Source organism: Catharus ustulatus, chromosome 3 (assembly GCF_009819885.2).
Source record: "Catharus ustulatus isolate bCatUst1 chromosome 3, bCatUst1.pri.v2, whole genome shotgun sequence".
NCBI lineage: Eukaryota > Metazoa > Chordata > Aves > Passeriformes > Turdidae > Catharus > Catharus ustulatus.
The window spans coordinates 23,056,483-23,083,211 of NC_046223.1; the positions used below are offsets into that span (position 1 = coordinate 23,056,483).

Here is a 26,729-nt window from a genome sequence, read left to right on the forward strand (position 1 = left end):
TGTCCTCATGTTATCTTCTACATCTGTGCCACTAATTGTTGACATGTTGACAGTGTTGACATTGCCCACTACTGAAACACAGACAAAAATACTCTAAAGATGCCATGGTTCTGTTCATAGTCAGAACTTTGTTCCAAATCAAAGAGGACTGGTGGAAGTGGAGAAGATGGGCAACTCTATGGAGATGTCTGACTCTTCTCTTTAGAGACATTGGGATGTGAAAGACCCAGAGATCTAGAAAGACATTCCTAATTTTTAATTTTTTTTTCATGAAAAGAACAAACTCCTCACTGTCCTCACCTATCAGGTGCCTCCTACAGTTTTATCAGTATTAACATCCCTACTGCAATTTCAGAACTAGAAGTAAACAATCAAATTTCTGCCTAATATATGGAAATGATTTGCCTGGGTTAAGCATATTGTAATCCACTCATTTGAAGTTTACAAGCATTTTTAGCATGTCATTATTGAAAGCCTGTACACAAATTTCCAAAGACAAAAAGTGACAGCAGCACAAATGTGGTTTCAGGAACATATCATGATGACAGAGCTGGATGACTGTGGGGAACAGGCAAGGGCAGCAGTTAGGTGTGAATGTGACACTCAACACTCAGATGCTTGCAGTTCACAATTTGCTTTTATCAGAATCAGCAACCTCACAACTGCCTTTCTGAGTTAACTCCAGCCTGCCCCTGGCAGACCTGCATTAACCTTTGCTTATGGAGCCACGGCAGGACTCAAGCAAATAAAAAAACATATTAAGTCAGATTCTCCATTGGTGTAAATTAGCATCTCTCCGCTGACTTTGAAGGAGTGGCACCTGCTTGCTCAAGTTGAGGATCTTACCCAGTGCTACTGTAGCATCATTAAGTTGTCACATTCTTCCCCTGCCTCTCCTTTTGTTGTCTAGCTGCAACTTTTCTGAGTTGAAGACTAGAGAAGGGTCTTTGATCCTCTGATAACTCCTTGAGGCTCCCTAGGATAATTGGCCAGGACACTTTCTGACTTATCCAGGGTCATTTTATCTGCCCTTTTACTTGGAGAGGGATTACAAGCAAGAGAAAAATCTTGGAGCTTTCACAGATGCAGACGACCTACACGAGTGCTGCCGTGTGTAGTAGGTCAGGCACCCCTCCTGACATGAGGGACACCCCATTGCCACCAGGCTGTATTTAACCTATCCTGCTACTGATGTGGAAACAGAAACCCTTCAGGGTGACCTGGGCCCTAAGACTGCCTAACTCTTTCTTCCAAGCTCACTGGGGGTGCTGAAAAAGGAAAGTATGAGAGCTGCTTTTCTGCCGATGCAGCTATTTACTCACTGTAACCAAACAATCTCTCCATATTCTCTAAAGTTCTCAGGTAAGGCTTTTTCTTCAGTTCTAACAATGAGTTTTGTAGCTATTCTTTAAACCTCTGGGGTTTTTTTTCCAGCATTGTGAAATATATGATCACTGAACCTGTGAAATATTTCAGCAGCCACACCAATGCTATATAAAGATGTAACATCACATCTATGTACATATTGGTAACTTTTCTGTTTGTTTTTGCAAATATTGCATTAGCAGTACAATCAACAGTAATTTATATTGAACTCAGCTACAAAAATGCTCAAATGCCATGCCTGAGACTGACCCTTTCCCAGCCACTAACAATATCTGTATGCAGTGGTGACTTCCCAGAGATAAAACATTTTTGAGATTTGCTGCTTAATAAAAGCATTGTTCTGCTAGGGGATAGTTCACTGAGGCTGTACAATATTTTTTTAAAAATCAGAATGTTTTGCAAAATTAAATCAAATGCCTTACAAATGTCCATCACACTGAGGCAGTTACCTTTTAAACCAAATTTGTAATCTAATCAGGTTTGTCTGACAAGACCTATTTTCCATAAAACCATGCTGACTGGCATTAATTACTTCCTGTCCTTTCATTCTTTATCAGTTGAATCCCATATTCTTTTATTTTGCTCCCCCCTCACCTCCCCTTGAAGTTAGGTTCACTGGCTTGTATTTACCAAGGTCATCATGTTCGTCCTTGCTGAATAGTGACAAAACATCAGTCTTTTTCCAGTCTTCTGGAATTTCTGTGTTATTTCAAGACCCATTAAAAATTAACATGTGGAAGGAAGAATCTCCTCCACCAACTATTTGAGACTCCTCAGGTGCAAGTTATCTGGGCCTGATGAATTACAGTTTTTTATCACAAGCAGATATTTAATGTCCTATTTGGTTACTAATGGACTGAAAAAGGCTTTGGCTGCCTGATATGATACTGCTGTTATCCTGCTTTTTCCAAATCAAGGAGAGACATATTTATTGAATATGGCTTTCTTCATTATTAATGATTTTACCACCTTCATTTAGTTCCTGGCAAATTCTATCACTGGGATTTCTTCTGTGTATAATATGCTTCACATGCTCCTTTTTTTCTTTCTTTCCTTCCTTTTTTGCTGCAAATCACTATTCCTCCTTCTAATCTCTTCTCCATCAAAATGAAGTAATAGCAGGAAGAAGGGAAAACTAATTAATATTGTTCTTTCCTTCTTCCCTCACTGACCTGGTTTAATATCATGAATGAAAAAAAAAAACCCAGGCATTGAGTGGATGGATTGTGGAAACCAAAGAGCCTTCCTTAAGCAGATCAGCTCCCTCTCACAGGGTGTGATTCCCTGATGTTGATTGAGGAGCCCATCTTTCAGCAGGCTAATTCATGCTTACACTGTTGGTGTTTTCTCTGTCAACCTCCTCTGCTGCTTTTTCTTCATGGACAGAAGCAGAGAACACACGGATTTTGCTGAGACAAGAGCCACCATCCATCATCAGATGACAGGTATTTCTACTTCTTGACAGATGAAACCTGATCCAGCAGAGTACTAAATATTTGTAGAGGGATGCTGTGGTGAAAAGTATCCCACCATCAGCAGCTGGAAGTCCACCAGATGTTTGTACAGAAATGTGTGCTCTCCCACCTCTGCATTAGGTACTAGAGTGCATTTGAAAATTACGTCAAATATAGAGTTATTTCAATCAGTGGCTTTGGGAATTCTCATTGCTTGAAACAATTTTTTTCTGGTGGTCATTTAGCTTGTGGGGCATCCCCCTAAGCGGATGGGAGAAAGAAAAATGTAGTCAAAGCCTGGGAGTTTTGCTCTGGTCCTGGGCTAGTGAGCCTTTGACCCATGGAGAGCGCCCTCAATTTGTGGTGTTTGCTCAATGTATATGAAATAATGCATCCCTGAAGCTGCTACCCCTTGTGGTGCTGGTTCCACTGAGCAGAGTTCTGTGAGCTCAGGGAATACTTGAAAGGCTGGATGTTGTGGGATAATGTAGTCTTGCATTACATGGTGCAGTCTTGTTCGTGTTGCCTTTGGGAATGCTTTCTGGAGGAAACCATCTGTCACATGGCCACTGCATTCCTTTGGGGATGCTCTTGGAATGATCCAGAACGGAGACAGAATAAGTGTAAACTGATCAGGGATTTCAGGTATTCAGCACTGTGGAGAACTGTGCTGTGAAAGTATTTTAGATCCAGAGAAGCACATTTTAGATACATACCCACATCTCCCTTGTCCATTGTCAGGGCCTATGAGCTATCAGGGTTAAGAGAATGGCAGTAGCAGCAATAATAATAATAATAATAATAGTGATAAAACTACAAAAACCTTTATCTTAAGTGTGACTGCCTTGCAGATTTATATCACTGAGAAGCCTCTCAATGTGGTGAGAAAGAAAGGCTGTGTGGGTCTTGGAGTTGTCAGAATCCATTCATGCAGTTGGAGCACCAGCAGAAGGGAAATGAACTTCAAGGCCCAAGCATGTAAAGGGACCAGTATGGCAGATAGGATTGACCAGATGGAAAAGCAAATGTTCTTTAAGGCAACAATTTGGAAAATCCCAATCTCTTGAAGAGGAAATGAGGTTATTCAGAACTGATCTGAGTAATAGAGATGGGTTTAGATCTACTTAAAGGTGTGGTGCAAATATTAAATGAAAGTATAAAATACATTTTGTTTACATAGAATCAAAGAATGGCTTGGATTGTAAGCAACCTTAAAGACCATCTAGTTCCAAACCTGTGCCATGGACAGGGACACTTCCCACTAGACCAGGTTGCTCATATCCCCATCCAGCCTGGCCTTGGACATTGACAGGGATGGGATATCCACTTCTTCTCTGGGCAACCTGTTCCAGTGCCTCACAACCCTCACAGTAAAGAATTTTTTCCCAATATTTAATCCAAGCCTACTGCCTTGCAGTTTAAAGTCATTACCCCTTGTCCTGTCTCTACCTGCCCTTACGCAAAGATTCTCTCCAGCTCTCTTGTAGGTCCCTTTAGATCCATAAGGCATCTGTATGATCTCCCTGGAGCCTTATCTTCTCCAGGATGAACAATCCCAACTCTCCCAGGCTGTCTTCGTATAACAGAGGTGCTCCAGTCCTGAGATCATTGTTGTGGCCTCCTGTGGACTCATTACAGCAGATCAATGTCCTTCCTCTGTTGGGGACCCTGGAGCTGGACACAACACCTCAGGTGGTGTCTCACCAGAGCAGAGGAGAAATCCCTGGACCTGCTGCCCACGCTGCTTTGATGCAGCCCAGCACACAGGTGGCTTTCTGGGCTGCCAGGGTGCATTGTCAGGTTGTGTTGAGCTTCTCACCCACCAACACCCCCATGTCCTTCTCTGCAGGGCTGTTCTCAATCCCTTCATCCCCCAGCCTGTACTTCTGCTTGGGATCACCCTGACCCATGTGCAGGATCTTGCTCTTGGCCTCACTGCACTTCATGGATGTATTTCTATGTTATTTTACTCTGTTTCATGAAAATAATAAAAACAGGAATTCATAGATAAATACATCAAACATAAATTCTGTTCCAGAAAATGATGTTCCAGTCAGGATTTTTTTCAAACACTAGAAAACTAGGAACAGAAATCTGCAGTCCCAAAGATTAATATGACACTTTTCCTTCAGCACCAGAAGGGGAATAGAGATTCTCCATACTTCAAGAAATATCTTAAGCAACAAAAGAAAGACAGAGAACAGAACATGCATTGGGATTACAGTATTGAGTGTTGAAAACTGTGTTCAGCTGGACCACAGTACCAATTTTTTTTTTTTCAGCGAATGGGCTCACAAAGAGAATGACACTCCACTGCTCAGTCAGTGTGGGAAACACTGTTGAAATCACAGCTCATCAGTTAAAACATCTTCAGAAAAAATCCACAGAGACAAAACTTTCTTAAAGAGGGAAAAGAGAGGAGTCAATGCAAAGCTGCTTCTCAAGGGAGTTATGTAAAAAAGGAAAAGTCCTGAAATGTATGCAGGATCTAGATGAATTGAAACAATCATGAAAGCGGTAAGATGTAATATTGTCATCTCAGGAATGAAATGAAGATTTGATAATAAAAATAAGCGGATACACAATCCACATTAACACTTGGGGAATTTGAACTTATCCCCTTTTAGGACATCTGATGGTGCTTTGGATGGTATTGAATTGTGATTCATGTATTCAGAAACCTTTTTACACCATCAAGGCATTCTTACAAACAAAATAAGCTCATGATGAGTCAAAACTGACATAAAATTGTTGTTTAATAAATGAAGTTAATCAACTCAAGGAAGATTGCTCTTACTTTTATATTTTCTACCAGTCCTTTTTAAAGACATTCTCATTTTATCAAACCTTTCTGGAGTCTCTTGTCTTCAAGCCATAAAAATTGGCACAGGTTCTGTCAAGGATCAGTGACTAAAAATAGTTGTCTCAAATTAATAAGCCAAACTTTGCCACTTTGCTTTAAGCTTCCATCTCCTGCCTCTCTGAGATAAAAACATGGTTACTCTGTGAAATTTATGGAAGAGTAAAAATTATAGGCCATGTGACTGACCTTCATTGGTTCAATTACCTTAACTTTTAGTCTTCTATACATTTCTTAATATAGCCAGAATTTGCCTTCATAGATGTGGAATTACTTATTTTGGTCACTAACTCTGTAAATGCAAAAAGTGAGTAACGAAACTAATTTCTTAGACAACATGCCTTTAGTCACTGTAATTTTTGTTGCTCATCCTAAATCCATATGGAATATCTTGTGTTCCTTTTCCCTCTGAACAATGTATGTGAAAACAATTTTGTGTCTGGAGCCACGGCCATGCCAAACAGGGACTAGTGAATCCAATGTTTTTATAACACAGTTAACTAGGTGACCTTTTGAATGAAAAATTCTATTTATATTACTGTCATTTCTCCAGTCCATATTTGAAATAACATGGCCTCTAATCATTAGCTCAAACCATAGTCTGAACTATCTTTCCACAGTGGATTAGCACCTTCAGATTATAAAGGTATCAGATCACCCTTGAGTACCTGCTGTCTTTGTCCACTGACAAACATTAAGCAACCCAAAATCATGGAAATTATTTTGGAAATGAAAATTAATTAATACCCAAGACAAAACCACTGTATTCCAGAAAGACAGACATGTAAGAATTAGATCATAATTTTAGGAATATGATGTACCAAACACTTTCTGAAGACTTTTCTCAAGGAGTTAAATTAACCCTTGCTCTACTTACTTCGCCTTTTAACATAAAGTCCTGAGAGGACATTTGCCAAGAAAGGTTTCTATAAGTGCTTCTAGTTTGGGCTTTGCTTCAAAATTAAAGGAAAAAAAGATTGAAAGCTCATTTTTTTTCCTCCCTCTTCCACACTAGTGTGTTGTTTCATTGGTCTAATGAAGATGGGAAGGCAGTTATAAATTTATATTTGTCTGGCTTTGACAATTTCCCCACTAATTTTCTAAGCTTCCTATCAAAAAGACAAATAATGCTTTTGCCACATATGAGAATTTAGTATGCCCCTAAAATAATGGAATTTTAAGAAACCCACCTTACGATGAGTATCTCTATGCATTTTGTTAAAGGAAAACAGAGAGAGAGGGAAAGGGCCTGTTATAAGATGGGCCTTTTATGAAAAGTTCTGGATAACATAATTGGAATAGAAACAAGGGGGTCCTATAGAAATGGAACAGAACACTACAAAATTACTCTAAAACCTATGGAGCATTATATCTTTTATATGAAGTTTTTTGAGCCATTGTATAGAATTTAATAGAAGAAGTATCTGAGCTATAGGATGGTAGGGGGAAAAAAAAAAAGCTGTAGAAAGCGTATCGTTTTGTGTTAAATTCCACAGGAGTTTTCCATAAGGGCTGGGCTGTTTCTGAGTGTATCCTGTGCGTGTTTCTTCTCTCTCTACTCCTGTGGCGAGCTGAACTTTGGTTTTAGTCTGCAGCACATTCTGAATGCACGAGTAGCCTTTTGTGGGGAAAAAAGAAGATAGTTCTCTGTCTCATTAATCTGCAGATTCATGTGGAAGTCTATGCTGTCTTAAACTTTATTGGCAGGTCACCATGCAGCTGCATGAGCCATTGTGTTTGAGTTCTAAATGGGGACGTACAATAGCACTGTACCTTCTGGTGTAAAACGTACACAGGAAATCACATACCACTACCATCAGCAACTGAGGTTTTGTATTATTTCAATGGACTGAGGGCCCTTTTTTAGTGCACCAGGGAGCTAAGAAAGTGTACATAAAGGACAGCATAACAGCATCCTTGCCTGAGTCGGTAGAAATGAGAGAAAGTCCGTTTTGGGGTTTTTTTTGTTTGGTTTTTTTGTTTGTTTTTTTTTTTTGTGGTGGTGTTTATGCTATCTGGGGCAGGTTGATTATGTATGAGCCCCAAACACAAGATTAGTGGTATTATGTTAAAAATATTACTTTTAGAAAGCCAAACATATTTAGAATCCTCAATTGTTCCTACCACAGTATTCAAAACAGAATTTGGGAAGATTGCTGCTGAAGCCAATATGACAGGAATTGGAAATGACAAAAGGGTCTAAGTTCTTCCAAATCTAGGAAGGAGAAAAAAGTGTCAAAACAGTAATAAACCACAACCAGGTCAACAGGTCTATCCACATGAGAAAAGCAGCATTTAACAGAAAGGTCTCTGAAACTTCTGAAGAACAGAAGATTGGTAGGAAAGCATTTTTATGAGAAATAAAATATGCCTTCCTGTCAGGGAGGAAGGGTGTTGCAGGGTGCTTGAGAAATGGAAAAAAAAAGTACCATTAAACCCCGATATGAATAAAGATCAGGTGAGAGAGGATGTCACCCTGTGGCCTTTGGAACTGTATTTCTGCTGCCTCCTGAAATTATGTTTTCCTGAAACAAAGGAACAGTGTTATGGAAAAGTGGGTGCCAGATACTTTAGGAAAATGAGACACAGTGAAGCGGATAAAAGAGACAAAGACAATAGCAATCATATGCAATAAAGTGAAGGCAGCTGAGGTCTGAGACAAAGGTGAATATTCTGAGCCAGCAAGATGACTGAAGCAGGGGAAGGAAGGAGGGGAAGGTGATTCACAATAACGTTTGAAAGACATTGGCTTGAATATTTATCAATGTCACAGCAAACTTAGCTTGGCAGCCCTGGTGGCTGACTTTGTTCTTTTGGCGGTTTCCCACCCTTAAGATGACAAACAGGACATGTGGTTCCAAGTGCAGCTCTTCGTGTGAGCTGAATGCAACAGTCCTTAGGCCCACATGCCAATTGCATGGCACTATTGTGCATTTTATGGCTTTTCTATAAACATAGCTGAGGTTTTTTACTCATATCAACATCCTGGATTCAGGAATTCTGCACATTTACAGAGGTATGGAGCCAAACACACAGCAGGACATGCAGAAAATTCTCTGCAGCTTCTTCAAGTACCTCGCTTGCCCTGAGTCTATTCAAATTACAGTGTAGGTCCTCTGCCCTGGTCAATAACTCTGCTACATCTTTATTCTATAAACAACTAAAATAAGTCTGCAGTGATTACTCCACCTGATTTTTGATGGATACAAATTAATTTTTTCCAGTAATTAAATTGTTTTGCCCAATAGTGAAGGTCTAATTTATAGTGCTTGCTTTTGCAAGAGTTTCTTCTGCACATACATGATGGTATTCTGAAGTGACTGAAGGGTTGCTGAAAGGTAAGATGCAGGAATTATTAAATATCTTAGAGAAGTGCACACTCAATTCCTTTTTGGAGCTCTACTCAATGCTGTATCCCAACTTATTAAAAATTAAAACTGCAGCCCACTTCTTATCTAAAGGTAAGGACAGAGCAAAGGTCATGCTACAAAAAGACAGGAAAATGAACGTGGCTGCCCTTGGTGGTTTTGGTAAAAGTGGAGTTAACTCCAAATGTCATAGGCTGTAACCAAGGGCAGAATTTGGCTATTTGTTTTGAATCGGTGCTATCAATAAAAATCTGCCAAAAATAACCAACTGGTAAATATTAATTTAAACAGGAAAATTGGAAGTCGGTTGCACACTGAGTTGCAACATGGGGCCATTCCATGCTGGCAGTAAGAGGATAATGATGCAAAGTGCCAAAAAATACCTGGAAAGCATTACTTCTGTGTGACATCCAATAAAGATGGTGCACACACCCCTACATTTTTCAGCAATTAAATATCTGAAAATGAAAGTGCTTTCTTTCCCCAATTCCCCAACTGCAGTGGCCAAGCTACAGCCCAGCAATGCTGCAATAGAAGTTTTTAAGGGTGGCCCCTCTGCACAACAGCTGTTTCTCAGTCTGATAGTAGCATCTCCACCAGCTGCTTCAGTTTGCTCCTGGCTGTCACTGCTATAGGTTAATAGGAACAGAGGCAAGAGAAAGGCCTAGGCCAGCATAAAGCAGAAATAACAAAATTTTCTGCCAAAAGGGAGTGTGGGATAAGAACTTTAATGGGCAAGCAAACAAAGAATCAGACTGAAGCCTGAGGCGCTTCAGTGTGTTGGCAATAGACACACAATCCTGGAACAAGTGCAGCCCAGAGTCTAAATTTGAAATGACTGTGGGGCCTCTGTGCCAATAAAGTTTGGCTCTGTGTATACATGTGTGCATGTATATCTATATCCCCACACCAAATATGTAGTTGTGATAATCGCGTAGTAAATTACAGAGCCATATGATGAACTGCATGTGCCTTTGACCACCTCACCTGCCCCCTGCCAGCTAATCCATCTCTATTTGGATTTGCTCTGTCATTACAAACCAAGGCTTTAATCCTGCAAACACTTACGTGTATACTTAACTTTAAGCACTGGAACAGTCCCGTTGAAAACAAGTTTGGCTGGGTGTAATTTCAGCTTCGAGTCCACGTGTGATTGTAATCCTGCTTTCTACATTCAATGGTAGCAGTTTGGGCTTGTGATTTCTTTTAGCTGGTAGGACAACACCTCTGGCACTCACTGCTGTTTTGGTGTGTGCTGAGGATAAATCTGTATTATTCCACTGGCTTCAAATTGTGTTACACCAGTTTACACCACCTAAAAATCTGCCCTGTTGAGAAAGGAAAGTCATGAGGATTACCAGACCTAACCTACAAATCTATACTGGGTGAGTATTAATCCAAGCATAAAACAAGGGCAGGGTGCAAGTACCAGATTTCTTATCCACACAGGGCAGGGAGTGTGGGCTGATGGTGTTGTGAGATCTATCCACCCACCCACCCTTGTTTCATGAATGTAAGGAAGGTCTTGCAGAGCTTCTGCCACCTGCTTTCTCATGGCTTCAGCTCCAGATTTTCCCTCTGTCCCCTTCCATAAACCGTGCAGAAAACAAAGAGAAAGGCAGCAGAGGAGAAATGTAATTTTATACTGCAAAACAACATTCATAAGTCACACAAACACTGAACCCTACGAATAATGGATCTGTCCTTTAGGGACAGTCCTTTCCGTGTCATTGTCTGGTACTTATGTTGTTGTTCATCTAACTAATTACTGCTTTGAAAGGTATAGTCCTGCTGTCATGCCTAGATTAGCAGCAAGTGTTTGGCCAGCTACTTTCTTGTCACAGTTGATAATTATTTAATGAGTTCTGTTCTTCCCTAGGAAAGCAAGATTGGGATAGAATTGGACTTATTTTATCACAGTAGAATTGCTGCGCCTGTTGGCAGGTTTGACAGCAACAGCGCTGGATTTTAGCAAGACAGAAGAAGAATTTCCATAAGTAGTTCCTGAATCAGTTGGAAGCAATGGGGAAATTAATAGTAATGAGTGAATCTCAATAGATACTTACTCATTACTGTGTTAGCTGCCAGTCCTTTCCTGCAGCTGTAGCCCTGCTGGAAGCTGGGTGATGCTCTTAGCTAACAGAAGAGCCAGTGTGAGTTAGTACAATGTGTTGCTGGAATGGGAAACCTAACTTCAGATCTCCAGATTCCTCCATCTGCAGGAGGCCACTGAAGTCACCTTTTTTCTTTATTTTTTTTTTCCAGTGGACATCTATTGATAAATAAAGGAGTGTCATCACAGGACCACAAGGACTCTTCCTTCAGATTAGCAGTCTAAAAGAACATTTGGAGCAGCAAAGGCAGGTAAAGAAACTCTGTGCTGAGAGCAGGTTAGAACAGCACAGTCAAAGCCTTATTGTACATGCAGTCACCTGCTGCAGTGGGATGTATTTTAAAAACTCTCTGGTACCTGTGACCAGTTGTTTTCCCTGCCAGTAAGGAACTTTTCAGGAAAACTTTATATGGAAAATGTTTGGGCTAATTTTAAATACTTTTTCTCTGCTAACACTTAACTTCAAGGGAAAATTGTGAAGAAATTTTATTCTGTTTCAGAACAGGGACAATGGCAAAAAGGTAGACTTTCCCACGAAATGGGAACTAGTTTCAGCTTGCATTTACTGTTTTCCCTCACACTGAGTTGTGTTTTTCTTCCCAAAGCTGAACAAACTTTCTGATTCCTCAAGGCCATAAAGCATGGGGATCTATTTTTTTAGGTCACAGATGAATTTTGAGCTTGAGTACTGTCCATTCCGTTATCCTCTCTCTCTCTCCAAAACATTATTCACCTGGGTATGTAGGAGGTACAAAGACAGGGTATTTCTGTCACTTATTTCCCTGGAAATGGCACTGAGTCATCAACTAACCAGCACCAGGCAATGCCATGATGTCCTACATTGAAGTGCCTTCTATATGGCCACATGACTCAGGACAGCAGCAGCTGCCAGACAGGGGGAGCTTGGTTTGTCTGAAATAAATGACCTGAGGACTGCTGGGCTCAGCAAACTGCTCCTATAAACAGCAGGAGCAAGTGAACTCTGAAAACATAAGAATTTCTTGTTAAGCAAGCACCCCCAGTAATGATAATATATAAATAATCATAACAACTTGCTCGAAGTATACAAAATGGATGCCCACCTTTAAAAAAAGAAATCGAATATTTTAATGTTAAATCTAATATTTTTCCAAGCCAGATGGTTTCTTAGCCATCATATTTTCCAAATTTTCCTATGGCTGTTTTCCATTGTCTTTTTTAAACATAAATCTTGTTTTTAAAATGGTCTAATCCTAAACTTACCAAAGCCAGTGAGGAATTCCTATGTTGACTCCAGCGGCTTTTGTTTCATGTCAGAAGTATGGAAAGCAGTTGCCTTCTCCTCATAGTCTTCATCATAAGTTCTGTAAAATGCATCCTGAGATGGTAAATGTTTTTCTGGGAAAGCAAATGCGAAAGTAACAAGTGATAAGCATGTAGAGGCTGAAAGGGAACCATAATATTAGTTTAAATAATCTGTGGAAGAAATCATCCTTGGTTTAATTTGTGTTCCTACTAGGAGGTGTGAATTCCTTACCAAGATCTGAAGGCTGTTCTGACTGTGGCACACTGGGTCACTCTCCAAAGAATAACAAGATCACATAATCCATTCATGGTTACAAACAACACTGCTGCAGTTCACTGATCAGCACTTTCACTTTATCACAGCAATGTGTCAACCAGTAATGTAGAAGTAATGATTTACTAGCAGTTCTATTCCTACATTTACTTCAGGTCTAAGATTTATGTGTGTTTTTTTGCTCATGTTACTGGAAATGGCACCCCAATAGACATTGTTTTCTGTTGGCAAGCACATACACCAATTTCTTCGGAGGGGTTTTCTCTCTGCTGGCTGAATAATTAAATAATGTTCTGTGTTGATTTATTTGCAAGAGAATGCACAAAGTTGCTGAGAAGAGATTCCATGTCAAGGAGGTTGTTGTTTTTGCAGTTAAACAATGGAATTTACCTTTTTCTATGCACGGGTTGGTATACAGGGCTGTGATTTCCTTGTGGATGCCATTTTCATTGCAGAAAACTAGTTACTGAGTTACTCCTGAAAGGTGAGAAAATTTCGAGTGATTCAATTCTTTCTTTACCTCTCTAACTTGATGTATTCTGTATTAAACTCATTGTCATGCCAAATAAGGATCATGTCATCAGGGAAAAAGAGGTTTACTGGTAAGTTTGATGTGTCCTACAATCTAAATCACCTCATCTGGAGAGGGTTTAGAGCTGAGTTTAAATCTGATCTTTACAGGCACTTTTAAGTGTATGCATATTTTCACTACAAGATACAATAAGCTGTGAATGTTCCTGCATTCAGATGGTGCTGATGAGAGTCCCTCTTGCCTCCTCCAGTAAATCTATCCCCTCCTTACCTTCTCTCACTTTTGGTATTATGGCAGAAGCATTTAAGCCTCTTATGGCAGGTCTTGCCAGGCAATGTCTGAAGGAAGTTCAGCCACTGTAGATATCATAAAATCAAGAGGCAACTGCAGTTTTACAGAGAAAAGAAAACAAGAATCATGACTGATTAGAATTAAATTCTTGTCTGCCTTACACCACTGCAGTATGATCCCGACCGTAAGTTTTCTCTGTGCAAAAATCAAAAGTTCTCTTTGCAGAAGGAATAAAGGCAAAAGGGAAGAAATAGCTAATTGCTCTGTGGATGTACTAATTAGCAGTGCAAAATGCAAGTGGCAATAATGCCTTTCCATTCAAGATATTCTCATTTTATTTTGAACCCAGTGTGCATCTGGTGAGGATTTAAAGCACAGCACATTTACTCATTTGACAGGGGTGAATGACACAAAGTCAGCATCTTGTGATCAACAGGAAAGGAAAAGAAAAGAAGAACACACGTTATTCTGATGTCATCTCCCATTGTTATTGTTGTTGTTCCTCCAAATAATGGAATTCTGGAAGCAAGACCATAAATCTCAAAGCTCAGCATTGTCTCATTTGGAGATCAAGGTCCTTGTTGCTGATTGATTCATGCATTTTTCATTTGGCTAGCTAATATCCTTTAAATGGAACAGACACTTAGGCAGTGAAACTGGAGCTATTCTCCCTCCCCTCAGAGGATTTAGTCTATAAGTTTAGAAATTTCTCACATGATTTTGGTAGAAAATATAATTTGCGTAAAACAATTAATATTATTTGCCACAGAAGTCTAACTAATTTTCTTGGCAATGAGCCTGGTGCCAGTGTGCATTGAGAGCACTCAGCTTTTAAGGTTAGATTGTGATACCTTTTTCAAGTTGCATAATACCTAATTCTTTGAATTATCCCATTGGAATGAAGAATTAAGACATCACTCAAAACTGATAAGAGTATCCCAATCTAACATTAAAAGCTGAGTGCTCTCAATGTGCACTGGCACCTTAATGAAATTTGTAGAACCTGAGCGTCCTCTAGAAGAATGAGTCCATAATCCATATTTTCATGGATATTTTCAACCTTCATTTGTAATCTTTAGACAGATGTATGGTCATGGCACCGATGTAGCTGCTTATATTCACTACACCTTTGATAATTTTAAAGCTGTCTGAGAGTGTACAAGGAGTATAATCATAGAAAAATGCATTTTCTTCCACGTTTTCAGTGTTAATTTTTGTATAAGCAGGATGAAGAACATATTTTTAAAAACATTTGTTCAGGGATCACAGAACTCACTATGATATGGGATGAAGAGAGGATACAGACAGCTTTGCTCTAAGGAGTTATTTGTTTTTTCTTCAGACCCTTAGGTAAATTCCAGTTAATGTCAGGCTTATGATATAAATCTCAATGTCTCAGTGAGTGTTGATGTCTTTCCTCTTTGATCCTGCTTCAGTTCTGGCCACAGTTCTCTCAAAAATGCACCTTCCTGGTAAATATTGCAATCTCTCAAGCAATCCTTTGCAGTGGAATTGCAATTGTCACAAGTAATAATTTTTCTTAGTGCTTACTGACTCAAAAGTGCCTGTTGAACCTGTACTACCTCCTAAAACATTGCCAAAAAGACATTTGGATTTCTGCTTAGCACAAGCAAATTCTAAGAGGAGTATATAATAGTAGAATGTATAATATCAGCATCAAAACAGCAACACCAGTACCTCCATCCATTTGATAACAACTGCTTGATGGAAAATATTTCTGTGCCCAAAGTAGCCCTTTGCCATCCATGGTTCTGTTGGATTCCCTCTAAAATTGCTTACAATCAGAAAATTCCATGTCTTATGGCACACTGAATTATTTTCCCTCAGCACACAAACAGAGCATTGGGATTCCCAAAGGACCTGTGCTCACCCTTCCTGACCTGGGGTTTGGGCTCAGGATGACTCCAAAGTGGTCAAAGAGAGGTGGGGACAGAAATCATAACAAACTTCTGATAACCCTTGCAAAAATTTAAAGAAACCCATGGGTGGCTCCTTTTCCATGGGAGAAGGGACATTACCTAAATGCCTCCTCAATCCCTGCTTTCCTGGACATAATGGGCTGCAGGGAACAGTGCATCAGCAGCTGAGATGTACCCTTGTTTTGTCTAGAAAAAAAAATAGAACAGCAGTGAGAAAAATAGCTGAAAGAACTTTTCATCAGAGTTAACTGAGTCATTAAAAGAGAAATCTGACAAGACAAAGAAAGGAACAGTGAGAGGCCTAAATAGTGTAAAGGGGGAATAATAAGTTAGAAGGAACTGTGTGAAATGGTGAAACTGTGTGACTCTTCCTCCTGGTAAAAAAAAATCCCACTAAAATTTCTTTTTAAATATATATATTCTGGACTAGAGAAAAAACTCATAGTTCCAGGTTATATCTGTAATTAAAGGAGAAGGAACATGACATTTAAGCTGAGAATCAAATGTTTAGAAGAGAATATATTGAACATCCTGCAATATCATTCCAGGCATTGATTGGGCTCAGAGCTTTACTAGCTGAGGTAGGTCCATCTCCTCATGCTGAGAGAAAAACAGCCATGGGATAGGGAAAGTTTTCACACCTGAGCAGAGCTTTTAGAGCAGTGGTTTCTGAGGGTTTTCTGAGCAGAAAGAGGGACAAGAGGATCTGACCTTTTTCCTGCTGGATTGCAAAGGTTGTTTCCTGCCGCTGTCAGAACATCGCATCTGATGCTGCATCTGTGCTGGTGTTTTGAGAAAGACTGTTATTCTGGTGGGTACTGGAAAATAGATTAAATTCTTCTGGAAGTGGATATTTTCTGTAAAAATGAAGTGCTAGTGAAGAGTTTTGGGTTTGTTTTTCTTTTTCTTTGCTTTTTTATTTAATACTTTCCTCCTCCCTGAATTTCCTTCCAGATAATTCTCTGAACTTCATGAGTATCTTCTCATGGAATTTGTTGTTTCTTTATGCTGAGGAGAAATTGGGCGTTTCCAGGCTTTTGCTCCACGAATCATTTAAGCACACATTTAAATGCTTCTCTGTTCAGGCACAGAACTGAAACACCTGCTTTAATCCTGCAAGTACATGTTTAAGTTTACAGCAAATAAGCTGGATAGGTGAATAGCAACCTCAGGACTGGATCTAGACCCTGTGAAAACCCTGTGGAAAAACTCACATTGGCACCAGTAAACCTCTCGGATGACAGCCTCCTTAGCTGAGTTTTGCAATAAATAGTCCAAGGGGTATTTTTGTAGGAAAGTAAGGGGCAGGGTGGGATGGCAGGGAGCTGTGCTGTGGGTATCAGGCTCTGCTGGCCTTCAGCACCTGTATTCACTCTGTGCTGCAGCCCTCGGGAGAAACCCTGCAAGAACAAGTACACCTGTGCAAACACCCTTGGTTTCGTGTTTTCTTGGGGTTACTGTAGCAATAGCAATGTAGCATAAAAGAAAATACCAAGCTAAGCTCCATGGGAACCTGCTCTGCCTGGTTTCAGTGAGTAAACATTAATGCTAGTGATATCTTTTGGCTATGGGTGAATTTCTATTAATGCACCATGGAACCTGAAGAACCAGCTGCTGCAATTAATAAGATGCAAGATACCATAAATTGGTTTTTAAACCTAATTTTCTTGATTTACAGCTTTGATGTTGTAAATCTTATTCAGCAATATTCTTACATCCTTTACTCCTGAAACTACAGGTCTTTCTGGAGCTTCTGTAACCTGTGCTTTAGACTTTCTGGTCCATCCAGAGGCACTTAAATCCAGTGCACAGGTGTTTCTAGATGATCTCCAGCCCCATCTCCACATTGCCTATTTCCCCTGTATTCTTCCCATACACAGGTTACGAGTAGGAAATTCCTACAACTTCCTGACATCATCTAGAATTTGCATGGTGAATTTCCATCTTCTTATTCTCATCCATTTTCTTCATTTGTTTGAGCATAGACGAAGTATTGTCTGCCTGGAGAATTCCCTGAGAGGACCAGGGCAGAAGGGTTTGTTCTTGCTTCACTTTAGCAGCCTATAAATATCAAGGAGCAATTCCTTTGGGGCAGTATTTTTTGTGCTCGGTGACAATTCAGACAGCTGGGACAGAACTGGCAAAGCCTTTGGCACACTCATATTTTTCTGCATAGGTTCCAATGCATTTTCAGGCTCAGATAATTCCAAACCACCTGAAATGGGTTTCAAACCAGGGCCAAAATATGTAAATTATCCAGCACAGAAAAACACATTCAGTGAAATATGAGGGTTGAACTTTGTGAGAAAGATTTCTTTGTGGATAGTTGAGACTTGAAAAGAAAGCCCAATAACAAGGAAAAAGTTAGGCAAAAGATGTGAGGTCAGGTGATGCCACTCAAATGTCTTTTAATTCTATTAAAAGGTTCCACAATTGCATTTTAATCAAATGTTTCTGTAACCTGTTTGCTTTAATCAGATGCCTTCCAGTCTTCCTGTAAAGGCTGGAAATCTGAGTAACAACTTGATGTGTGGCCCTGAGTGAGAAAAGTATATGTATTTTCCAAAGAAGCACAAAGAAGACTTAAACCCAGCACTCCCTCTTGGTGTGTGCTGACCTGTCTGCTTCCAGGTGCTTCACTCAAAACTTCAGCTGCAGGACATTGATTTCATTCCGCTTTCCTCACTGATTTCATTCTGCTTTCCTCAAGGCCTCTGGGGCTCAGTGCAAACACAGATTACTCCAAGTTTAATTGTGATACTTTGCTCCAACCTCCTGTAGCAAATGGACAGCAGTTTTCCACATGCCTTTTCAACACTCACACGGCTCCAGTTTCCTTGGTGAGGGGATGAATTCTTCAACTAGAAGTGCACAAAGAATTAGAATTTGCTACCTCACCCTTATTTCTGCTAGCAAGGCCAGGAGTGAAGTAGGAGTCAGCAAATAACTGTGAGGCCAGGATTGAGTCAGTAGTCAGCAAATAACTTGCAGAATGTTTTTCTGGGATCTGTTTTACTGCCTGGAGCACTGAAACCACAGTCAGAACTAAACTACTCTTAGAAAACTTCCTGCTTACATTAAATAGTGTTTCTGAGAAGTGTCAGCAGATCTATTTGAGGTTATGAAGAGGATCAGTATTGAGTTGAAGACATTCCATTTCCACGTCTGGCTCTGGCCATACTAAAATCTACACCTATACTTATATAAAAGCATGTCACAGTGGTATAAGCACTGTTATATGAGAATTGCTGTGATGCTATTTTGCCACTTGAAGTGAGAGTTTGGGAATAGAACTTTCCAGTTTGGTTCTGTTGTTATTTTGTCTGCTCTTCTTAGCAGTGGCTTGTCAGCAGATCAGTGACACACTGGCTATTTGTATGTGGCCAAGCAAGAGGTGCTGCCCAGCCCTGGTGCTTTGGGCACATTTCATTTATTAGTGTGAAAGCACCAGCCCTGTCTTCCCCAGCGCGGGTCTCCGGATGCTCCCGTGTCCTGCTGGGCAGTGCCCCTTCCCCGGGTGGCCTGGTCTGGACATCCCGGCAGGTTCCCTCATTCCAGGCGGGTTTGGGAGGTGATCACGCCAGCAGACAGCAGCTGGAAGTGGCAGCAGGCGGTCGCGGCTCTGTCTGGATGGCGATGCCACGGGCGATGGGATGGCTCGGGTGCCCCGGGCTCGCAGCGCAGGTTGGTGCCTGCAGCCCCAAATTCACGCTCGGCTGCGAGGCTCGGGACCTCGTTTTATTATCGCTTGCTGACATCTGCTGGCAGCGCCACGAACTATTTCAGAGGGACGCGAGCGTGTCCTTGGGAGCAAGCTCTTCGCTCCGAAGCCTGGGGACAGCTTTTGGGAGAGCCGGGAATGGGGGATGCAGGCAGAATGTGCTGCTCGCTTGGTCAGGCTGAGTCCAATTAAGACTGTCCCTTTCCTATGCAGAGGGAAACTGTAATGGGCTGCCCTGCTTAGGAAGGAGTCTGTGTCCAGTCCATCCATCCATCCATCCATCCATCCATCCATCCATCCATCCATCCATCCATCCATCCATCCGCAGGATGCCTTCAACCATTTCACTCAAGACGCCAGGAATGTAAATAGCATGCTCAAGGCCAAAGGGTGAGTTAATGACAGAACAAAACTCCAGCTGTTCTTCAACCACGTGCCTTTAAGGGCCTTCATAAGCACCAGCAAATGAAGGCTGGGGTGGTCCCTGGAGGAGTTGTTATGGTTGTTCCCATGTCTGGATGAGTCAACTGAAGTGAAGAATTGCAAATCATAGAACCATAGAATGGCTTGAGTTTGAAGGCACCTTAAAGATCATCCAGTTCAAACCCCCTGCCATGGGCAGGGAGGGACACCTTCCACCAGACCAGGTTGCTCAGAACTCCATCCATCCTGGCCTTGAACCCTCCCAAGGATGGGACATCCACAGCTGACTCTGAACCACATTAGGAAAAAAGGCCAGGGGTAGGATTTCTGCACAGGTGTTCGGGTTATTTTTGAGCAGATCTCTGGTGTTTCAAATTAGTGCTGCCTCAAAGTATTTACCTGGAAATGTTTCAAGTAGTTATTTGTCCTTAACATGCCACTTAGGAACAAAGCTGTTTGTGGCCTAAGGGAATAGAAGTAAGCAGGCATTACTTTTAATGTGCAGCTCGTGTCTGAGTCCTCAGGGCACTACACAGCACTGTAGGCTTTTACTGTGCCCTGGAAATCACATGGATACTGCTGGCAGAGTGCTGTGGCCTTCAGCTGTCCTGGCATAAATGCCATTTTGGGTGGCTCATGCTCTAGGGTGGCCTGGAATTAAGAGATGCATTTAAAAACAACAACAAAAAAACCTGTCTCAGGTGGAAAAAAAATTATGCAGGAGAAAATACTCATTGGGAATCCAGGTCCCCTTTTACCTTACTGTGCTCTTTTTCACTGAGCTGGAAGAAAATCAAATTAATCACCTTGATGTACATTAATACACAGATGGTAATTGTGTCATTTACTGTATCTTAAATGCTGGAACTGATTAGCTTTTATCAATCCTTAGAGCACTCTAAGAGGACAAGGCTCCTAGTAAACAAAGTATTCTTCTCTGATAGAAGTGATGAAAGGAGAGACTATTTAAAAGGGATAGGAGGGTATTTTTTATTAACAGTGCAAAATAAACAGTTATCTTGCTAGCCATTAAAGTCTGTAAAAGCAACTTGAGTTTACTAGCAATCTAAAATCCTCCTATACTTTAGCTCAAGTATGGGTACTGGGAATTATTTCTTTGTTTTTAGTGTGTTGATGTACAGCTAAAAATAGCTCTGTCCTATTCAGAGTTTACACATTGCCAAGAAAATAAAAGTCAGCATTGCAAATCACCAAAGGAAAAATCCAAAGGTCTGCACCAAAGGGAGGTGTGGCCAAAATATTCCCTGCATAGCAGACGGTGTGGATTGATATATAAGCACTTCTGGCCATTCCTATCAGAAATGATGCACTGTGTGGGATTCACTGATCCAAGCCAAATGACAAACACAAAGAAGTCACATGAGTTGTGCAAAGGAAGCTTTCAGTGCTCTCAGAGCTCAGGGAGTCATCTTTTCGGCAGGCGTGTCTGAATTGCATTCCCGGAAAGAATACACTGAAGCAGGAGCTCTCAACAGCTTCTGATTTGTAACCCTTGAAAATGTTTCTGCTGAATGTTTAGGTGCTTACAAAAGAAAACAACCATTTGCAGTACACTTCTCTTAGGCATTCCTTAGAAATAACTCACAGATCCCCTAGGGTTTTTAGCTCATGTTAGAAACCTTTCCACTAAAGCCTAAGTATTAGTAAAAAGAATTAAAATCTTTCTAATGTGCAGAGCATACACATGACACAGACTTGAAATTTCTGATTTCATGGAGAAATGTTGTAGGCGTGTGTTCAGAACACTATTTTAAATGCATAAATAAATATGAAATCAAGGAGAATAATTGATTAATAATTAAGGGAAGGAATACTCTTCCTTTTGACACTTAGCTAAGAGATGGCACACGTTTTGAACCAGGTAGATCTGTGGACAGTTTATGAACATGGCAGGAAGAAGTCATAACACTGTGTGCCACAGCTGGGGTCTCTCTGAAAGATAGTAATCCTAGAAATCCTGTGGGCCTGGGGTGCTTGTGCCAAGTGGGCTGACTTAGAGCTGCCCTTGCATGCCAAATTTTAAGGATTGTCTCCCAGCTGACAGAGAATTGAGACAAGGAAGATATTGTGGCTAACACCATGCAGACCTTTTGGCAGTGATGGTGAAGAGATTCAGGCTTCTTGGTTTCTGCTAAAATTTTGGCTATTCAGTCTTCTGCTAGCGCAAGCCATGAAAGGGTGAAATGCCAAGTACTAATCCAGAATTTTAAGACATAATTCAGGGATTTCTGTATCAAATGGTCACTGCCTAATGAGAATGGCAGTTTTATTGTGTTCCAAAACAATTGCACAATTGTGTGTTTTATTTTCCACATCAGATAACTACATTGTTTGCAAAACCACCACTATAATGCAAAATGGGGACTTCACTTTCACTAAAATAATCTGGAAATACATGTTTGAAACTCCCAAAACAACTTTACCCTGCCATGTTACAGCTATATACCTGCTGCTAGACTTGCAAATGACCCATTTTCAGTAGGGTAGAACACAGAGTGGAAATGATGCAAATTCTCACATCTGCAATGTTTTGTATCACAGTCAGCAATGATGATGTTGGGTATGTTTCCCCATTCCCTTCTTTTTCTCAGTAGAATTTGTTTTAAAAGTCAGAGTTCAGTGAAAAGTAGAAATACATGGTGGAGAGACTGCTGAGGGAAGTTCACTCATTGTGTCTGTTAGAGAACTGATTTGTCATGGGTTTTTTGCCTTGGTTGGTCTTTTTTTTTTTTCAGGCAGCTATCTGGATAACACAGGAAAAAGCTTCCATTGCAAGAATGGACACTGCTGCACATTGCTTTAAATGTGCAGAGGACACAAGCAGAAAGGCCACTTCTAGACCTGCTATCCATTCAAAATGCATTATCCATTCTTCTACCACTGTTACATCCTCTCAATATCTTTCTCAATCACTTCCCATCATTTAGACTCAAATGCTTTCCCAGAGTGTTTCTCACAGCCTGGGGTCACAGTAACCCTCTCTCAGGCAGTGTTCTGGCTGTGAAGAGGAACCCCACAGGCAAACCAAGAGTTAATGCTCCCCCCCCAGACCAGCCAGGGGCCCTACAGCTGCTCGGAGCTGCCAAGCAATTAGGCTTGTCAACATCCCTCAAATAAACTCCGGCAGTATTATCAAACCCCATTGTTACCTGATCCCCCAGAGGCTGGGGAGGCTGTTCTAGCAGGACTGCAAACTGCAAAGAGCCATGTCTGTTTTATCTTTTTTTTTTTTTGTTAATTCTGAACGACCCATCCTTTACTGGTTGGAACTGAGTCTCAAGAATGATGTATCTTTTGGGGAAGGATTAAACCTCTACTGTAATACAAGTCTGGTGGGAAATCTTGGTGAGTTTTATCCAGGAACCACATTCAGCACTTCCTTGTATTTTTGTCTCAAATCAACAGCCTGCTTCAGTGGGCTACCTTAAAAATAATGGGACTCAAGCTGCCATCTTAAGAAGAAAAACATTGCCAGAAAAGAGTATTTATTGCTCCATCTAGGGTTGCTGCCTTGGAAATACAAAACCCAAGTCACTTCAGACAAAGGCCTGCTGTGCAGGCACAGATCAGTCTATGTGTGGGCCAAACTGGGCAGTGTGATTGGAAAGCAGGCAGCTAACAACCCTACCTGACGCCAAGGATGTGTTTAGAGTTCCAGGTTCAGTAGAGTCACAATAATCCCATGTATTTACAGAGACATACAAAGGTGGCAAACCCACAGTTTTCGCTTCAATACATAATTTTTAGTTTTCATTTTTGTACAGACATGGCAAAAATTTAATCTGAATTAAGCAACATACCCGAGTCTACAACCCAACTAAAACAATTGCCCTAAACTGACTTTTTGATCATCCCAGCCTTTTGCATTTTGAAGTCTGTTGCTCTGGGGACAACAACAAGTAGCACCAGTGGGACAGAGAATTGGGACTACTATGGCACTGCAGTTTTGTTGGAATGGATAAAAGGCAGTAGCAAGGACTTGGGAAAAGGCACAGCAGTAGCAGACTTCCCTCATAGACAGACACCACCCAGCAAGCCTTGTGGTGGCACCTCTTCCAGGGAGGGATTTCAATTGTGAACATTTATGACAAAATATTTTTGGTTTTTAGTAGAGCATATTATGCTTAAAATGCTTTGGGTTTGGTGCCATTTTTAAGAGCAAGTAACTATAAATTCTTTCTAGAAGACTGAACAATTGCACACACAAGCTGGTATCCACACACACACACAAAAAAAGTCTTTCAGCATCTAGAGTTTCTTCTCATTCAAAATCCAGAATCTCAATCTAAATCTTCATTTGAGTTGAAAACCATAAGATTTCACTGGCCACAGGCAAAATATAAAGTGAGATGCAAAAATGCTTGGTATGGAGGAAAGATGATCTTGCAAGACAGAAAATACTCAGGACCCAAAACTCTTCCCTCTCTCAGTGCACATATAATGCCCCATGCACTCAGGTGGATGAGCTTTATGTTAGCACAAGCACTGCTGCCCCTTTTACAGGGGCATGGAGGGGCTCACCCTTTAATACAGAAGCCACAATTTATTCACTTGCATTCACTCAATGACTCTCAGTGTTCCAATATGCTTTTTTCCCACATATGAGAAATGATATTGTATCAAGGCCAAAGCTGAACTGCAAACTGCTTTCCTTTCCCTACCCAAACCAGTTTGTGTTATTTGTAAATCTAACAATAACAAAGATTCAAAGGTCTATTACTCAGCGTCTCTTGATTTCCCTGTTTCATTTTGTGTCCCTTATCGATACTCTTCAGAGCTCAGGGCTGAGGCAACATAATGGGAGCCTGGAGACATTGTCTGCATCTCAACTAGGGTCTTGGCATTTAGTAACAGCACCAGGTTGTCTTTTTTTTTCTTTTCAGAGCAAAACAGCTGGTGAGTGTTTGAGTGTGTGCTGGTGGCAGAGAACTTGCAGTAGAACTGGCTGTGACTCCTGCTGCAGAAGCAGTTTCAAGACACTACCCCACTGAGCAAAGAGGCATGACAGATAAATAAGACAAAATGCAAAACATGTTTCTTTTCTCTTGATCAGGAGTTACAATTTTTTCAAAAGGCTCTGGGTTTTTACAGGTGCTTTCTTCCACATTATGTACATCTCTTACATGACTGAACAAAAGTCTTCCCCTTCACCTGCAGCCTTCTTTCATTTCAATTTTCTGAAACACCTTGCTACTATAGTGATAGAAGTGATAATTCATCATTATTTAATAATGAATTCACTGACATGTCAATAATGTTTATCTGATTACTTTGGATGGTGAAGAGGGACTATAAGAGCTTGAGGGAAAAGCCCTGTTTGTTTCTAATGCCTCAAGAGGTATCATTTCTGAAAGAAGGACTCTCTGTAGAAGGAATTTTTTTACTGGGCTTGGCAGATACATATTCGTAAATGTGCACATCAAATGCACATTAATACATTATTCACTCAGTCATTCAGATGAACTGACACTTTTATTTAATCCTAAAAGACATTATAGTCCAGATCAACAGTACTAGTATTAATGGGAGACTGAAAAAAATGAATATTTGTTTTTCTTACTGTACTTTATACATCCTCTAAAGTATTAACTCTTGGCTTCATTATTCACAAACCTTATTCATGCATTACACAAAAAACTGTTTGTGCTGCAGCAAGTAGATAGATAAATGCAGATTCTGACTTTAAAAATGTAAAATTTAAGCAGAACTCTTTTCCTCTGAAATGCATGGACATGCATACCCACATGCAAACCCTAAGTATTGCCTCTATTAAATTTTATAAATACCAGGGGAAGCCCATCTTGAAAAAATTCAATTCCAGTCTTTCTGATAGAAAACATAATAATCTAAAAGGACTCTAGAATTAAAAAAAAAAAAAAAATTGAATTATACCAAATGACAGTTTTCCCTGTTTGCTATTAATATGCTTTTAAAAAAGAAATGTAATTATGCACATTGTCTAGAGCTGTACTGCTGTATTACTTAAAACAGTGTGAATCTGGAAAAGCTCAGCAGAGGAGAGTGCAGTGGCTCCAGATGGATGCTAACATTACCAACTGCCCAGTCAAGTCCGAACAACTCCCCAGCACCCATCATTCCAAAGCAATTCTGGGATGCATAAATTTCTCTGCAACAGACAACATCTTCCAAAGCATGTGCAAAATTACCTGCCCACACATTCATCAAAGTGCACGGTGAACTTTCATAAATCTCCTGTTACTTTTCCTCAGCTCTTTTTTCTTGGCTGGTAAGAGTCACAGAGGATTTTTTTTTCCTTTCAACATTTCAGTATTTGATATTACACCAAGGCAGGGTGCTGCCTGCACATTGGGTTAGTTTATGCAATACACTATAAAGTACAAAAATGACATGACAGAAAGGAAAAAAAGACTTTTAAAATGTCTAACCTAAAAAAGAAAAAGTGAGCAGCAAACCCGACCGCAATTTTTATTAGGCAATTAAGCTGATTGCTTTTGTGAAGTGGCCACAAACTTGAGTTACCTGCAGTCAGTTGGTGAGCACAGGGATTTGGATCCCCACACATCTCAAGTGCAATAGATTCATACACCTCAGCTTTGATATTTCCCATGGTTCAGCTTAAAAAACCCACACACAGTAAACAACTGCTCTGTCTCAATCATTTTTCCCTCAAACACCATTGTCAAGGGGCAGCAAAGCACTGCTGAGGAAAGGTCTATGTAGGAATATTGCCAGATGCATTTGTGTAGAAATTGATAATTAAGTAATGACCAATTAAAATACAATCTGTAAATCTAGTAGCAGGAAAAATAAATTGTTAAGATAGATCTTAATTAGTTTTCCATTTGAATTTGTTCTCTCCTATTAAAAACTAGTATATTTTAATCTTAAATCATAGTTTACTCTTTATCTTTTCATCTCTGTAGAAAACTGTGTGTCAATTGACATGCATTTACATATACATTCACATGAATAAGACTGCAAAAAAAAAAGTCTTAGTTTCTGCACAAAAACCTATAGGAATGTGTGCTCTTCAAAAAGGTAAATCTGCAATTGGAAGATACTGCTAATATAGAAGAAAAT

At 40.3% G+C, this 26,729-nt stretch overlaps 1 long non-coding RNA gene across 2 annotated transcripts in view; it reads left to right on the forward strand.

Moving 5' to 3' along the window:
• LOC116994069 overlaps positions 1-26,729 on the forward strand; it is a 111,183-nt gene that overhangs the window by 3,849 nt on the left and 80,605 nt on the right. For both annotated transcript variants that reach the window (XR_004417409.1, XR_004417408.1), the window contains exon 2: positions 11,334-11,432. This is a non-coding gene — a long non-coding RNA (uncharacterized LOC116994069). The remainder of the gene's footprint in view (positions 1-11,333; positions 11,433-26,729) is intronic.